At 48.9% G+C, this 16,374-nt stretch overlaps 1 protein-coding gene across 1 annotated transcript in view; it reads left to right on the forward strand.

The window, feature by feature from the left end:
- MINDY4 (MINDY lysine 48 deubiquitinase 4) overlaps nt 1–16,374 on the forward strand; it is a 111,073-nt gene that overhangs the window by 22,538 nt on the left and 72,161 nt on the right. The gene's annotated exons all lie outside the window — the stretch shown is intronic.

The following is a 16,374-nucleotide window of genomic DNA, read 5'->3' on the forward strand; positions in this document are numbered from 1 at the left end:
CTTATTGCCTTAATGTCTATTTAGGGAGAGCTACCCCAGCCTTCCTTTGATTATAGTATAGCGATGGAATATCTTTTTCTATCTTTTTACTTTCATCCATTCTATAGCCTTTTACTTAAGGGTTCTGACCAAAACCCTATGGGGTTTGCCGGGATCCTTCCCTCTTTTTAAAAGATTATAATTTATTTAAGCTAAAAAAAAAAAACAAACCACACAAAAACCCAGTTCACCCATTCCTCCACCCTCTGCTCCCCTCAGCCTTCTTTTGTGATACCTTTTACGGCGACAGATTTTCCTCTAAGCAATGCTTTGTTGTATTCCGTGAGTTCATATGTTGTCTATTCATATGACTTAGTTTAAATATTTTCTAATTCCCGTTGTGATTTATTTCTTCTTTTGACCCCTAGGTTATTTAGACACATATTGACCGAAGCAAACATCTGGGGTATTTTTCTGGTTTCTGTTTTTGATTTCTGGCTTGTTTTCACTTCAGTCACACACACTCTGTAAGAGTTCAGTCTTTTGATATTTGTTGGGATTTCTTTATGGCCCGGTATAGATTTAAAGCTTATCTCTTCTCAGCAGTGAATATTGGGAATTTTTAATCCTCTCAGATAATTTTTATTTAAAAAAAATTTTTTTTTTCAATGTTTATTTATTTTTGGGCCAGAGAGAGACAGAGCATGAATGGGGGAGGGGCAGAGAGAGAGGGAGACACAGAATCGGAAACAGGCTCCAGGCTCCGAGCCATCAGCCCAGAGCCCGACGCGGGGCTCGAACTCCCGGACCGCGAGATCGTGACCTGGCTGAAGTCGGACGCTTAACCGACTGCGCCACCCAGGCGCCCCAGATAATTTTTATTTTAGTTGGGATAATTGTTGCATTTACATTTGCCTGTTGCGTTTGGTAGGATGAAACGATCCGCTTCTATTTTTCCCCACAGAGTAAGAGAGTTTTCCAGCACCATCTACAATCTGTTCCTCACCCCACTGATTCCTGAAGCCACCTTTATTCTTTACAAAGTTCCCGTTTCGATGTGGGTCTGTCTTTGAGCTCTCTATTGGAGTTATTGGTCTTCCGTCCTTTTTGAAAAATCTAAAACCACATGACCACAGCTTTTATTACTATGACTCCGTAGTTATAGCTTAGTATCTTGGTGGGGCCAGTCCCCCCTTCTCTTCCTTTGTTTCAGCATTGATGTAGCTACTTCTGTTTTTTTACTTGAAAGTTTTTTTAAAGGTTGATTTATTTATTTTGAGAAACAGAGAGAGAGGGAGAGAGCACAAGTGGGGTAGGGGCAGAGAGAGAGAGAGAGAGAGGACTCCAAGCAGGCTCTGTGCTGACACACTGCAGAGCCTGACGTGGGGCTCAGACCCACAAACCCCGAGACCATGACCTGAGCTGAAATCCAGAGTGGCCACCCAATCCACCGAGCCACCCAGGCGCCCTCTTGTAGCTACTTCTAGATCTTTATTCTTTCTACAGGTCTTTTTTCCCGTTACCCAACATGGGTAGAACTGACTTGTCCTCTTGCTATAAAGGCCCGACTTCCGAATCATTTCGTGACTGGCTCTTTCTTGTCAGTCAGATGTTCTGGACTCAGACTGGTTTTCTCTGACCAACTGCACCTCTACCCCCGCATTTCCAGCCTGTTTTTTTGGCCTCCTAGCACCTATCATTACCTGAAGTTATTTTATTTTCTTACCCACTATGTGTCTCCCTCACAATAGAAAATAAATTTCATGAGAACAGAGACTTTATATTCCCTGCTCCTAGAATAGTGCTTGGTACACAGAGGGCATTCGATGAGCATTTGCTTAATACTATTTCTACCACCACCAGCAGCAGTAGCAAGATCAATCAACTTTTGATATTGACCTGTTTTGTGTAAGACACTGTTCTAAGTGTTTTGAGTAAATTCACTCTTTTAATCCTCATATGGTTCTAGGAGGGATATACTATTATAATTCCCATTTTACAGGCGAGGAAGCTCACCCAGAGAAGTGGCTATACTTGTGCATGCTTATACACCTGGTAAGAGGCAGAACGGGTTAGAACCCGGGTGGCAAGCTCCAGAGTCTGGGGAAAACGTGAACAAATGGCGTCACCTCTCTCCCTGAAGAGAAATCCTTTCCACAGCCTTTAGGGTGGTGACTGGCTTCCACTTGAACCCCTCCTGCCATGGGGAGCTCCCCAGTTCCCACAGCACTTTTGCGTGATTCTGACTACGAGACAATTCTTCTTCACACTGAGTTAAAATCTGCTTGCTGTGGTTTGACTCAGCAGGCCTTGTTTTGCCCTCCCATGCCACAACCCGAGCACACCTGAAAGGGAACAGTGCCTCCAACCTAATGGATGGGAGCATTCTCAGGCTGCGGTGATCGGTGGGGGAGATGGTGGGTTGAGGGGAAAGAGGAGTGGCTGGATAGCAGGTGGCCTGGGTTCTAGTCCTCGCTCTGCCTTGGCTGACCTGCGCCAGTCATTTTTTTCTGGACTTAACTGTCTCTGACAGTAAAATGTGGCCACTGGGTAGATGAGGTCCAGGTTTCTTTCCAGCCTGTGCATTTTGCTGGCCTGTGGCTCTTACTTTCAGAGTTATTCTGGGCCCTCTGCTTCAGTCATCAGGTTTTTATTGAACACCTACTGTTTACAGTGCTCTTAGGAGGTATGGCATATGGGCTCTGGAATCCAATGGGCTGGACTCAGATTCCATGGACTGGCAGTTCTGCTCCTTATAACCACTGTGGCCTTACCCCAGTTAGTAAACCCTTGAAAGATGCTGTGAACTTTGTCTTACAGTAAGCAGGTAAAAGTGCATTCACATCCCCCATCCCCAATACCAGGAGAAGTATAATCAGGGGTGTTTCACACATGTTTAATAGTGTTGACCCTTATATTGATCAATCCACAAACATTTTGGGGGGCTTTGTTTTTACCTACCACTTACTCTCTATTTGTTGGACACTGTGCTAAGTGCTTATATGTATTATCCCATTTGCTCTTTATACTAATCGGTTGAGGTGAATATTATTTATTGTTGGTTTTTTTTCTTTTGTGTGCTTATTAAATAGTATTCTTCTCCTGAGCTCTGAACAAATTGACAAACAAAACAAAGGGTATCAGTTAGATTGGAGTAACATACATATCATTTCTGTGATTGATAAGGGGAAGATAGAAGACACAACAGACCCCGAGGCCTCGTGGGCCCAGAGCTAGATGGACTTCCCCACCTCATCTCAGGCCATGGGCAGGTCAGCTCTTGCGGCCACGTGGTGGGAGCGGCTGCCCCCGGGAGAGCAACTCACTCTCAAGAGGAGAAAGGCTACAGCTGAGCTTAATGTCCCCCTTTTCTTTCTTTCCCAAATTAACTGGTCAGCTATGTCACACTTCCTTCCTTAGGCTGGAGTGCATCGAGGGAGGAGAGTAAAGGTCTGCAGGGGGGTAGACTAGTAGAGCTCCCTGCAAACTCCCAGAAGACACTGCAGGTTCAGAGTGGGCATCCTCCCACCCAGCAGTTATTATCCCTATGTTACAGATGAGGAAACGGAGGCCAGAGAATTTAAGGAACCTCTCAAGGTTCTGGGTGGAAGCAGGTCCCAGGGCTCAGTTTGGTGGATGGAATATGGGTTGGATTTCAGCTGCCTCTTGTCCCCTCAGCTAGGCATGCTTGTACAGTGCACATACTACATAACCGTATGCAGCACCTTTGACTTAAAAGCCATAGTAAGCTCCCTGTCCTTCCCAACCCCCCTCTATCAGTCCTGCCCACCTATACCCCCTTCCCCATTCATTTCATTCGATTCAGTAAATGGATCGGAGTCATAGTGTGTATCAGACCTGTGAGCTCTTCAAGATGAGAGAGATGTGTGGGTATGTAATTATTTCATTTTATTTTTTTTAAGGTTTATTTATTTATTTTGATAGAGAGAGTGCATGAGCTGGGGAGGGGCAGAGAGAGGGGGAAAGAGAGAATCCTAAGCAGGTTCCACACTGCTCAACACGGGGCTCCATCCCACGAACTGTGAGATCATGACCTGAGCCAAAATCAAGAGTTGGACACTTAACCGACTGAGCCACCCGGGCACCCTGCGTATGCAGTTATTTTAAAGCATGGCAAAGACATGAGATGACAGCAGGGCCGGCTTGTGTGTGCAGCGCTGCCCCATCACCCTGCCCTAATGAAGCTGAGGAAAGGTGGCTACTTGGAGCCTTCTGTGCACCTTGCAACATTGGGCCCAGGGATGGCCATGGAAGTCAAACCTAGGGGCAGAGGCAGGGGCAGGAGCAGGGAGCATGTGTCCTGGGAGAGAGTGTGTGGGGGGTGGTAGATGATATGGCCTGCTGAGATGTTAGGGGACATGAATATCTATGCAGAGTCAGGCCCTTCTAACCCCTTGGATCTAACTCAGTGGCTGAAGGGACCACTTTCTGCTTTGATTTTTGTTCCTTTCCCGTGTCCTTCGATCTAAGAAGATACTCAGAAAATATGTCTTCTGGGCTCCCATTGTGGGGGTTGTGGTTGAGACAATCTGTCATTTGTCACTGGTTTGTCAGGGCTGCCCTTGTTAGGTTTCTGTGCTCATCAGTTGGATCTACTGGGACTCTGGCCGCGACCTGGGTAGTCCGGTAACCCTTGCCTCATTCTGCTTCCGCCATTGCACTATGTGGCGGGCAGGACATTCCTCTGTACCTTTACATATGTTGCTATCACCCACGTGCCTTGGCCAAAGTAGGTCCTCAGGAAACCTTAGGTGAAGGACCAAGAGCACGGGAGAGGAATTCGTTATTTAGAAGTCCCCAGAGCTGGGTGTTCTAAGCCTGGTGGCTCCCCACGTGGCACTTTGTGAAAGTTGATGGTCTGGTTGGGGGTGACCAGCCCTTGCGGTGCTTACAGACCTCTCTGAGGACGTGCTGGCCTGTCATGTGTGTAAGAATCCCTCAGAGTGAATTTCTGGGCCTTCTGATGGCCACATGGACTGTGCTGTGGTTGTTTTTCTGCACATCTGCTCAAAACCTGTCACTCTGGGCATCTGGCAACAGGAACTGGCTTCAGCTTTTATTTTCCGGGTGTGCATGGGCCACACAAGCTCCAGCCACTCACTGTTTGCCCAATCTCCTTTGGAAACACGGTATGTAGACATGGGCATGAAGTTGAAAGTTGTTGGCCTCCCTTGGGAGTTCAACCCATGGCAGGGGCCACAGCAGCAGTCTTTAGGCACCAGAGCCCCTGAGCAAATGTGCGTCCCCTCATGCAGTTTGAGCAATGGGGCCCTGGAACTTTGGGGGTGAAGCCCAGCAGTGTGTTTTTTTTTTTTTGGATTATTGTTAAAAATTTTTTTTTAACATTTATTTATTATCGAGAGATAGAGGCAGAGCATGAGAATGGAAGGGGCAGAGAGAGGGAGACACAGAATCCCAAGCAGGCTCCAGGCTCTGAGCTGTCAGCACAGAGCCCCACATGGGGCTTGAACTCACAAACCGCAAGATCATGACCTGAGCCGAAGTTGGACGCTTAACCGACTGAGCCACCCAGGCGCCCCCCAGCAGTGTGTTTTAACAAGCCCTCCAGGTGATGTGCTTCAGGTGAAGCTGAAGAACCAGTGCCCTAGAAGCCTGAGATGGAGGGGTGACTGCCTGTAATTACTGGGGTGCTCTCAGGAGAAAGTCAGTGGGGGGGGGCGGACAGGGTGGGGGAAGGTCTCAGCCAGGATGTGGGGCCTTAGTCTGATCTCCCAGGGAGATGAGAGTATGAATTGACCCAGAGCTGGCCCCACCTTTAAGCTAGGAGAGGGCTTTTTTCCCAAGTCAGTCACTGGCTAAGGGTCGCCCATCCTGGGGAGGGGGGGCGGGGGGGGGGGTTGTGATGGGCAGTGTGCCACCTCCTGCATGAGTCTGGCAAAGGGTGATTCTGTGGAGAAGGACGCAGCTGTGAGCTCTTAGCCAACATGGACAGCAGCCGGGATGGGCACGCTGAGGCAAGGGCACCTGGGCGGGACACCAATGTTGTCTGTGTCATTCTTGTGGGTCCTTGTACACTTGCCCAGAACTTGGTGTTATTTTAAAAAATATTTATTTATTTATTTGTTTGTTTGTTTTTAATGTTTTTATTTATATGTGTGTGTGTGAGAGAGAGAGTGCACAAGCAGGGGAAGGACAGAGACAGAGAAAGACACACAGAATCCAAAGTAGGCTCCAGGCTCTGAGCTGGCAGCACAGAGCCCGATATGGGGCTCGAACCCATAAACTGTGAGATCATGACCTAAGCAGAAGTTGGACGCTTAACCGACTGAGCCGCCCAGGTGCCCCAAACCCGGGTTATGGCAGACAAGCTGCAAAGCCTGTTCATGGCCATCACCTCTGGTGCATAGGGTGCCCTGGTGAGGCAGGCCAGGCAGGCTCGTTTATAGGCTGGGAGACAGACTCTAGAGGGGACACTGGAATGAAGCTTAATTCAGGCCCACAGACAGCCCCTCCCATCATGAAACCGCAGCCCCTGCTGCCAAGAATGCCAGATGAACTGTCACTGGCTTCGTGGCTGCTAACGTCCTGCTGTGTCGATCAGACGGGAGGTGCCTCTTGAGCCCTTTTGGTGCCCAGGCCACCACTAGGGCTACAGAAGGGTGAGATGGCTCCTTGCCTCTGAAGCCCAGGGCCTTTTGTGAAGCTGTGGGTGCTCGATTGTGGCCCTCAGAGGAGTGGAAGATTGGAGCGGTTAGGGAGTGCTGCGGACAGGGAAGAGGGCCTTGGGCTTGGAGAGGCCACGGTTAACGCAAAGACTTCACGGTGAAGCAGTGACATTGGGTGAGGAATGTAATTAAACTGCCTTGTTGTGCAGCCTGGACTCCGCTTGAGCCCCGTGTATCAGTGTCCCTGCTTCTGTGTGGAAGCCAGTAGTCGATTCCAGGGGTTCAGTGAGTGCCATTAGGGGGCCCCAGCAGATTTTTCGGGTTTTGTAGAATGGACAGTAGGTGGCGGCAGATCGTCATCAGTCATCAGGACTCCAGAGACCCTTGCTGGTGATTTCATTCAGCGGGCCCTCAGCAGGCCCCTCTTAAGGACAGTGCACCCTGAGGAGCTAGGAGCGAATCCCGGTCCCTCCCGGATCCCCATCCCCTCCCAGGCTCCTGATCGTGAGCAGAGGCCCGCAGGCACACAGATGCCTGGCTGCGCCCTGAGAGGGAGTGGACAATGCCATCTGGGGCTTGGCAGAGGCTTAGCTGAGGATGTGGTATTTGCGGTTTACGGGCTCTTCCCCATACCCGAGCATCCCGGGTCTGACGCCATCTGCACTGCATGGGATGAGTAATGGGTGGGACTTCCAGTTTAATTTATCTCTGCACATTATTTGGAGTCAGTCTGTAAAGATTCGAAATTAGCTGACTCTTGACACATACACATTTGCTTTCCTATGTCCCAGAGGCCCCATGTGAACAGGTACCGGCCTGTGGCTCCTGTGCTGGTCCGGCTTCACCTTCCTAACTGACTCCAGGGACCTCTCTTCTATGGTGGGTACGGCTGCTCTGTGCTCAGCTGGCCTCGCTCCCACCTCTCACCCACATTTACCCTACATGTGTGCTCCCCCAAACCCCCCACCCGCGGGGGAATACGAGTTCTCGTTTCCTCGCACGTGCAGGAGATTAAATAGGAGAAACTGCCCCAGTGCGCATTTCAGGCCACTTGGAGTCCTGTAGGACAGGGGCAGATATCCCTACCCTGTGGGGTAATTCTCGCTGCTGGCCACCTTCAGCTCCAGGGCACCTGGGTCTTCTGTCCAGGGCATCGCCTAGGGCGGAGAGACTTCCCATGACCCAGACTCCCTTTGAGATCCAGAAAGTGCGGCTAAGGAAGCGAGAGCACATCCACACCTCTCCTTGGAAAGGTGAGTGGTGTCATTTTGTGCATCTCTGGACATCAGAGTGGCAGCTCCACGATCCTCCTCTGACCACATCTGGGCCTTGCTGGCTTTGCCCAAGGCCCAAGTGCACGCAGGCCGGGAAGATGTTCCCTGCAGGGAAGCCACTACTGCTGGATAGAAGGAGCCTCTTAAGGCTCAGGGATAATTTTTGGGAGATGGCTGCCAGCAGGGGTAGTATATGGAGATTCTTCTCTCCTGGGTGCTTTTTAATTTTCTTCCCCCCTCCCTCTATGATGCTTTTTTGCTGGTCTGCCAGTTAGCTCACTAGACCCTGGCTACCAGAACTGCAAAGAGGTCCATCTAGAGGTCAGCAACAGGACCAGGATGAGAGTGACGCAAATGGGGCATCTAGGGTGCAGGGTTTAAGGAGCACTCGTTCTCAGGGTGGTTCATCTGCATGAACCTGGGAGTGAGTGCCTCCTTAAAATTTTCACCTTAGGTGCCTTGCATATGTCACTCTAATGGTGGCCTGATCGACATAGTCTGTGCGCTTCTCTTCTGCTCCTGGGTATCATGGGTAACCCTCACTATAGCGTGGTGACTTCGTAACTCACCTTTACTTCCATGAAGTCCTTAAGGACTGGAGTGGGCCTCCCTCCCTCCCTTCCTCCCTCCCTCCCTCCCTTCCTTTTTTTCTAGCCATATCCCTGGACCTGGCAATAAGTATTGGGCAAAAGGAGAAAGGAGAAAGGAAGCAAAAATTATGGTGATCTGCTTGGGACAGTGTCATAAAACTTTAAACTGATAATTTTCAGTAGAATCGAAACAATCACAGATTTATCCTCAGGGTCACTTGGTATTCATTCATTCACTCATTCATTTTTTATTCATACATTCATTTAACCAACCAACAATCCATCCATCCAACCAACCAACCAACCCGCCAGCCCACCAACCCAAACCATCACAACTGTGATGTCCTATATTTAAGTCATCTTGAATGTTGCCTTCTCTAGGAAGCTTTCCCTGATCTCTTTTCTGCTCCAACACCTGGACATGACCCCCTTCTCATAGTTTTCCCAGCACATGTCACACTGAAGAGAGCTCACAGGCTACTTTGTTCGTCCTGCTGGACTGTCAGCTGCCTGAGTGTGGGGGTGAGTTGTCTATGACCCATCCTCCCTCAACTTTGCTCAGAACTGTTGCACATTTATTGGATGCAACTGGATTATATCGGCTTTGCCTTGGGGAGGGGGAAGTGAAGTGTGAGGTCTTCCCTTCACTTAAGGAACACGCGGAAGAGTGGGATTCGTGATTTTTTGGACAGAAAAAGTCACCTAAAAGTAGCAGGCAGCATCTGTCCCAGGCCAGGTGGATGGTGCCCATTCAGATGCCACAGGGTCTTAGAGGAGGGGGTGTTCCTGGGCTGGGCCTTGAAGGGTGAGCAAGGTTGGAATAGCCAAGTTGGGAAATTGCCACGGGCCTCACCGTGGTGCCTGGACATACTCATTGTTCTCCTTTTCTCCCAGTCTGAGATTTCTTCAGAAAAAGTGTGCTGGTATTCCTGGGAGTCTCATTCCTGAAAGCTAAAGCAACTCTCTCAATTTTCCTCAGCACCCCCCTCCTTCTTAGAGTTTATTTATTTATTTGAGAGAGAGGATGAGTAGGGGAGGGGCAGAGAGAGAGGGAGAGAGAGGATCCCAAGCAGCCTTTGTGCTAGTGCTGCCAGCACAGAGTCTGATGCGGGGCTCAAACTCACAAACCATGAGATCACGATCTGAGCCGAAACCAAAAGTTGGATGCTTAACCAACTGAACCACCCAGTTGGTGGTTCAGCTGAACCTTTTTTTTTCTGGAGCCTCCTGAACCCTTTTTTTCTGGAGCCTGTATTGGGTTCTGCTGCATTTGTAGACATTTATGGATGCTGTGCATCTATGGGGGCTCATATAGAAAGAGCCTAAGCTCATAGCTTTCCCTAAAGATTGGGAAGGGGCTTTGGTTTAGGGAAAAGATGGGCATTCTTGTTAGCACCCCGAGTGTAACTTTGTTAGGCTAACTGCCTCGGGGACTGGGGCAGAGAGAGCTGATGATGTCTTTCCCCTGCCAAATCCCTTTCTATTCTGATGGAGCGGACCTTCCCTTGTGACTCCCCAGCTCATTTTCCCGAACAGCGGCCGTGGGATGGCATACTGCCGTGACTCACTCAAGCTGGTGCCTCTACTGTAGAAAGATGGGCTTTGATCCTGAGTTCTGTCAAGGGCATTTTGGGTAGAGTTCTTCAGATCGCAAAGATGGCCTGCCACAGCAGTTTCCTGTATAGCTGGATTCCATGTGTGTGCCTCATTCCAGAAAATTCTACTTTGTTTTCTCTGCTCATTCCACAAGAAGTTACTAAAGCCATGGGATTCCTTCCATTTCCTGTTGAGGCCACTTTTGCAGCCATGGGTCCCTCAGAAGTGGAGTCTTTTCCCAATAGAGTAAACAGTTTTTGATCTCAATCTAAATACATGTTATTTAATTTTATTCAATTCAACAAAGCATTTATGGAGTACGTCTTGCTTGTTCGACTAGTGTTGGAAGGAGAGATGATGGATAGGTTCCTGTCCCAAAGAGGCTGAGACATCCATGCAAATGACTGTCATACAGGATTAAAAAAAGGCAAGTGACCAGGGGACAAGGGCAGAGAGCCATGGAACTAAGGTCTGGATTATTTCAGGGATAATTAAGCTCTTGAGCACTCACATTTGACAAGTCCTGTGGCAAGAGCTTTAGATACATTACTTTATTTAATCCTGATAGCCACGTGGGGAGAGTTATCATCTTCGTTTTATAGGTGGGGAAATTGCGGCACAGAATGGCCAACCGGTCTGAGTTCATGCAGACGGTCTGGCTCTTGGGGCCTCAGTCTCAACCACTGTCCATAGGCCCCTGTCTCGGGAAGAAGGACTGTGGGGGAGCTGCCACTTGTGAGGACTTAGAGAGTTGATCTGGCAATTTAGGAGGCAGAGGCATCCCCTGCTGAGGGGACAGTGTAAGCAGGGGCAAAGAGGTGGGCACACCGGTGTAGTGGCTGTGGGCCAAGGAGGGCCGGGAGGCTGGGTGCGCAGGTAGCAGAGGTGGGGCCCTGAAGGGGAGGCGAGTCGGATCCCGGGCATGTCCAGCTGAGCCTTCATGTCCACAGTCAGGTGTGGGGCAGAAGTGTAGATCCCGGGAAACGCTTAATGGAAGCGTGAGAGGTACTGGCATGGGGCCAAAAGCTGAAGTCCTTGGAGCAATGGGCACTGCCAAGGGTACGTGGTAAAGGCACCTGGGTCCAAATCCTGAGTGGGAGAGCCATGTGTTTGGTGTGATAAGGAAAAACAGTGGTCAGAGCAGGAGGACTGCGGAGGTGAGGGAAGAGAGGGTCTCTAGGAAGCAGGAAGGTGACAGTTTTGGACCCTCAGGAGAGGCTGGGAGCCTTGCGGCACCTGGCCTGGAACAGATGCTGCCTGCTGCTCTCAGGTGACTTTTTCTGTCCGCAGAATCACTAATCCCACGCTTCTGTGCTCCCTTGGGGGAGGACACACCAGGTGTGCTGACAGAAGAAGTGTTGGAGGGAGCTCTTTCAGGAGGGTACCGGGGGCAGGAGGCCAACTGCTGCAGATCGAGGAATGGTGTGGGTGAGGTCGTCTACACAGAGCGTGGAGCTTTTTAAAAGCTTAGAGGTGAAGGGAAGCCCGGGGACAGGATGGCAGCTCCAGACCGGGGAGGGTCAGGGAACAGGGTCTTTTTTTCCAGGACCGGAGAGATGTGAGCATGTTTGTAAGCCCAAGGCTGGGTGCCAGCCACACAGGAGAAACCAGCCATTCACAGAGACTCCCAAGAGGCAGGAAGTGTGTCCTTGGGTTGGGTCTGGGAGGGGCTGCACTGACAGTATCCAGATTCATTTTCTGCCACCCTCCACAACGGTAGTTGAGGTCGTGATGCCGGGCCTGGGGCATTACAAGTTCTCAGAGTAGCTTTGAAAGCCCCAGTGAAAGAGCCAGTTCTGCTCAGAAGGGTTTTTGAGTTATTTGAAACTTAGTCCAATGAAGCAAAGCTTTGTTAAGTTATTGAGGACTGCTGTTTGGAAAACGTTGCGTTTTATCAAGTTTTGAGACTTTGAAACAGGGCTCTCCATCTTTGACAGATTTAGTGACTCTCAGCCTGGTGAGGTTGAAAGAACCTGGGATTTAGAATTGGACAGATTTGCCACTTACTAACAGGGTGACCTCGGGCATGATGTTTTTGTTTATCGCTTTGTGACTTAGTTTCTTCATCTAAGAAATGGGATATTATACCTGTCTTTACGGGATCGTCATGAAGAATAAGGGAAATAATGCATATAGAATATTTGGCCCACAATAGTTACTAAATACGGGCTATCTTTCCTACTCTTTGGTTGTCCAAAACACACTGTTTCTTAAGTGGATGGATATATTCCTGAATAAATGGAAATTTTGTAAGGAAGAGGTGGGAAGTAAGATTAGAGATTATGGGAGATTATGATGGTCAAAGAGAAATGTTTTGATCTGTTGTGTGGGCCATGTGGGCCATGGCCAAAGGCGGTGAAGAGGAGCATGACCTGGGTTCCTGTGCCTCAGGACGGGTCTCCCCCCTGGGGCCAGGCACTTAGTAAGTCTTCAGGGATCATGTGTGGATTAAATTTGCCTTCCATGAGGCATTTCCTCCCTTTCACACTCAAGGCCAAGGTGAGGCTGGGCCCTCATTTGAAAGCTCTTGAGGTTGACACAGAGGTGTGCTCCTGCCTGTCTCTTTTCTAGAAGTTCCCCCTAGGCTGGCACAGTTGGCTGCCCTTGCTTGGGCCCCTGTGGCTGTGGTCTTCCATCTCAGGGCTACTGCACTGGGCCTCAGGGCTTCGTAAGATTCTGTGAAGGTGTAAAGAGAAATGGGAAGTCCATGAGAGGAGGGTGGCATTCCTACAATCTACTTGGTTCAGCTTTTCTGCCTTCAAATAAAATTTCTTTTGTATGAGAAAAAAAAAATTAACCAACCAAAAAACTTCCTGAATGGACACCATGACCAAGTTCTCTGCCATCATCTGAGACTGGAGGCTCTTTTGCAGGCCTTACAATCACCTTCATAATTCCATATTCCCCTCCTCACGGAGCAATGGCGCACTGAACGTCCACGTTCCACAAGCCACTCTATAGAGGGCAGATGAACTTATATGGGCATTTTGACAAGTGTCTAGGAACCAAGGCCAGCGGAAGTCAAGGAAATCCACCTGGGTGCTACAACCCAGAGCCTCTCCACACCCCCCCGGCCCCCCCTCAGCTTCTTGACAAATCTCAGGCCGCTTTCTAGCCTAGATGTGGACAGTCAGGCATCCTTAAAACCCAGTACACTCCTAGGAGTGTTTTAAAAGAAGAAAAGAGAAGTTGAAAGTATCCATTTTAGATAAAAACCAAAAGGGGAGCTGACCCATTAAATAAAGACATTATGATTGTTCTCTCTATCTTTTTAAAGAAAATAACTCTGAAAGGTGTATTTACCAGATGTCGGGATGTGGGAGAGCCTAAATGAGGATCGTGGCTTTAAAAAGCGGTGTTATGCAAATAAACCCCACATGCGTTTTGTAGGAGACTGTCCTTGTTCTTAGGAGATATAGGCTGGATGGAGTATTTAGGGATGACGTTATAACTCACTTTCAGATGGTTCAGCAAAAAACAACAAGTGTGTGTGTTTCTGTGTGTCTGCGTGTGTTTGGAGGGAGGGAGGGAGAGAGGAAAGGAGAGGGAGAAAAGCAAATGTGGTAAAATGTTAATAATTTGTCCCTGTAAGTGAAGGGTATACTGGTGTTCATTGTATTATTCTTTCATTTTTCCTGTAGGTTCAATAGTTTTCCAATTAAAAAGGGAAAACGCGCATGGAGCACATAGGAAAAATGACTAGTCAATAGAATCTATCTTTTATCTCTCAGAAAAGATCCTAAAGAAGTGTAACAGGGTCGTGGTGTGCCGCTAAAGGTTGGAATCTGGGCGAGGTGATGATACAAAGCCCAGGGCCAGCCCAAGAAGCACCGAGCGAATGCCCCAACATGCCCGGCAAGTGGTATGACAGCCCCTTCTCTGTCCTATGTGGGCATCCTCAAGCCCTTTGGTCTCCAAGGAACCAATGGCTGTTGCAGAAACAATAGTCCATATACCTGGTCCAGACACACAGAAAGCAGCTTCCTTCAGTGTCATCGTGGTGGGCACTCGAAGCTGACGCCTGCCTGTCCCCCAGCTCCGGCCTCCCCTACCCACACTGCCAGGACCGGAGCCCATACACCCACAAGCTGGCAGTACAAGCTGGCTGGGTCTTCCCTCTGCAGACCCTCCGGATGTTTTCTTGCAACCTCCGATTTTTTTTTTTTTTCTTTTTTTATTACACCCACATCGTGAGGCTCAACGTGACATTTCCAACAGGAGACTGCCTGACGTGAGTCCAGCTGCTTCACATGGTTTTTATATTTGTTCTGGAAAAAGCTCCAGATACCTTTGGTCAAAGCTCTTCCTGTCAGCTGCGCTGCCGGGGCCGTTTCTCGCCCACGTGGTCCAGAAGGGGCTGCCATCTCTGGCCCCTCACGTTTGCCCCCCTGGGGACAGGTGATGGGGTGGCAGAAGGGTGCAGCCTGGAGAAGCATGGAGTCTAGGTGTGGTTTTGGAGGGCGTGTGCCTTCAGTCTCATTCTTGTGTTATTTGGATTCAGATCCTTAGAAACCAGGGAAGCCAGAGCCTTGCCAAAGGGCTTCATTCTGCTTCAGCAGAAGTTTCTCTGTTAAGTAGAAAAGACTGTGCTCCTTGCATTTTTCCCCCCTCCCCCCTTTTACAAACTCACACTAATGTGTTACCTCTTAAGGAATTGGGAAGGAATACTTGTCCTGTGCTAAAATTCTAAGTCCCCATTTCCTGACTTCTGTGTGAGGTGTTCTCTGGGCTCCTCAGCTTTAGTGCTCGCTCATCAAGTTGCAGCATGGATTCCCTACCTTTGGGCAGTGTCCCAGCTCCCCACTGAATACCCCCATCCGCTGGGCTTCCTGCACAGAACCACCCGTGCTCAATAGCTGGGAACTCTTCATTAGAGGCAGAGGCTGTAACTCCGGCAGGTGGGGAGGGAGGGGACCCACCCTCTGGTTGGTACCCAGGGACCCTCACACCCCATTTCAAGTGAAAATGGCTGCCAGAAGAGGCACAGGGAAGCAGCCGAACTGGCTCAGGGACACATCTAATTTTAGCTCAGGGTGTGCTCGTCCTGAGTTGGGGCTGGTCCACCCATGGAAATTCCACAGCTCTCTGGTTTTATGTGTGTGAGTGGTGTAATGCTCAAAGTTAGCAAAGCTAACTTGGTTTTAAAGCAGCATGTTTCTTTCTCGTTTTTTTTTTCTAAGAAATTTCCAGAAAACAACCTGTTCTCTGTGCTTTTGGAGTAGGTCAGAATTTCCTGAAGATTCCTCTTTTGTGATGGGGCACTGTGAGCTGGGAGAAAGAGATGTTCTGAGAGCCAGTCTTGGCTGGGCCTTCCTCAGTATGAACGCGGCCAAGACAATGACAGGGTCTCTGGGTCGGAGGAGTCCTTGTGGTGTCAGACATCTGGTACAGTGGGTCACCGGGAGTTCGTAGGTCAGCAACATAAAAACAAAGTTGGAAACAGAAAACAGAACCCTGGGGGACCAACTTGGTTCAGGTCCAAGTGTGGAGAGCCTGAAACGTAAACTGTTTTGGCAGCCTCTTAAGACGAAGAATATAAAAGTATCTCATTTTTGCAAATTTGACAAAAATAGAAGGCCACGCCAGCACATTGCTTGGGCCTCTGGGAAGGGGTCTGTGTAGGTGAGGGCCCGTGGAGCTTAAGCCCCGTTAACGTCACCGTCAGTCACATGCTGTTCAGTGTGGTGTTATTTTGTTTTCTGGCCAAGTGGGAAAGTTAAAACCAATTTCGTAAAATTTAAATGTAGATATAATCTTGAAATAAAATTCTGGCGTTTAACATGAACGCTGTGTGAAAGATGTACTGTATAGGCGCTTGTTTTCCTCACTTGACCATGGACCTGTGTGTCAGGAACTGGTTTGTGTCAGACAACTTCCAACTTTCTCGGCCTCAGTGTCCTCGTTTGTGAAAATGCCGCTTCCCCCATAGGCCTCTGGGGGGAATTAAATGAGAAACTATGCTTTGAAAGGGCTTGGTGAAGTCGATCTGAACGCCCAGATAAATCATGTTTATCGTAAGGACAAAACTGTGGAACATTTAGAAGCTTTAGAATGTAACAGGAAGGAAAATAGAAGCCTAGGGAAGGTGATATCCATCTAGGACCACTTGGGGGGAAGACATGAGCTCCAACAAGAAGAATTATTTAAGTGTAAACCTACTCTAAAGGTTTTCTAAAAGGAAATGAACCCAAATTTCTCTCTTTTATTTGTGTTTTAAAATTTATTTTATTTCTTCAAATTTCTCCATTTTAAAATTGAGAAGAAGTTAACGCACCCAGACAGCATTGT

Source organism: Prionailurus bengalensis, chromosome A2, assembly GCF_016509475.1.
Source record: "Prionailurus bengalensis isolate Pbe53 chromosome A2, Fcat_Pben_1.1_paternal_pri, whole genome shotgun sequence".
Classification (NCBI taxonomy): domain Eukaryota; kingdom Metazoa; phylum Chordata; class Mammalia; order Carnivora; family Felidae; genus Prionailurus; species Prionailurus bengalensis.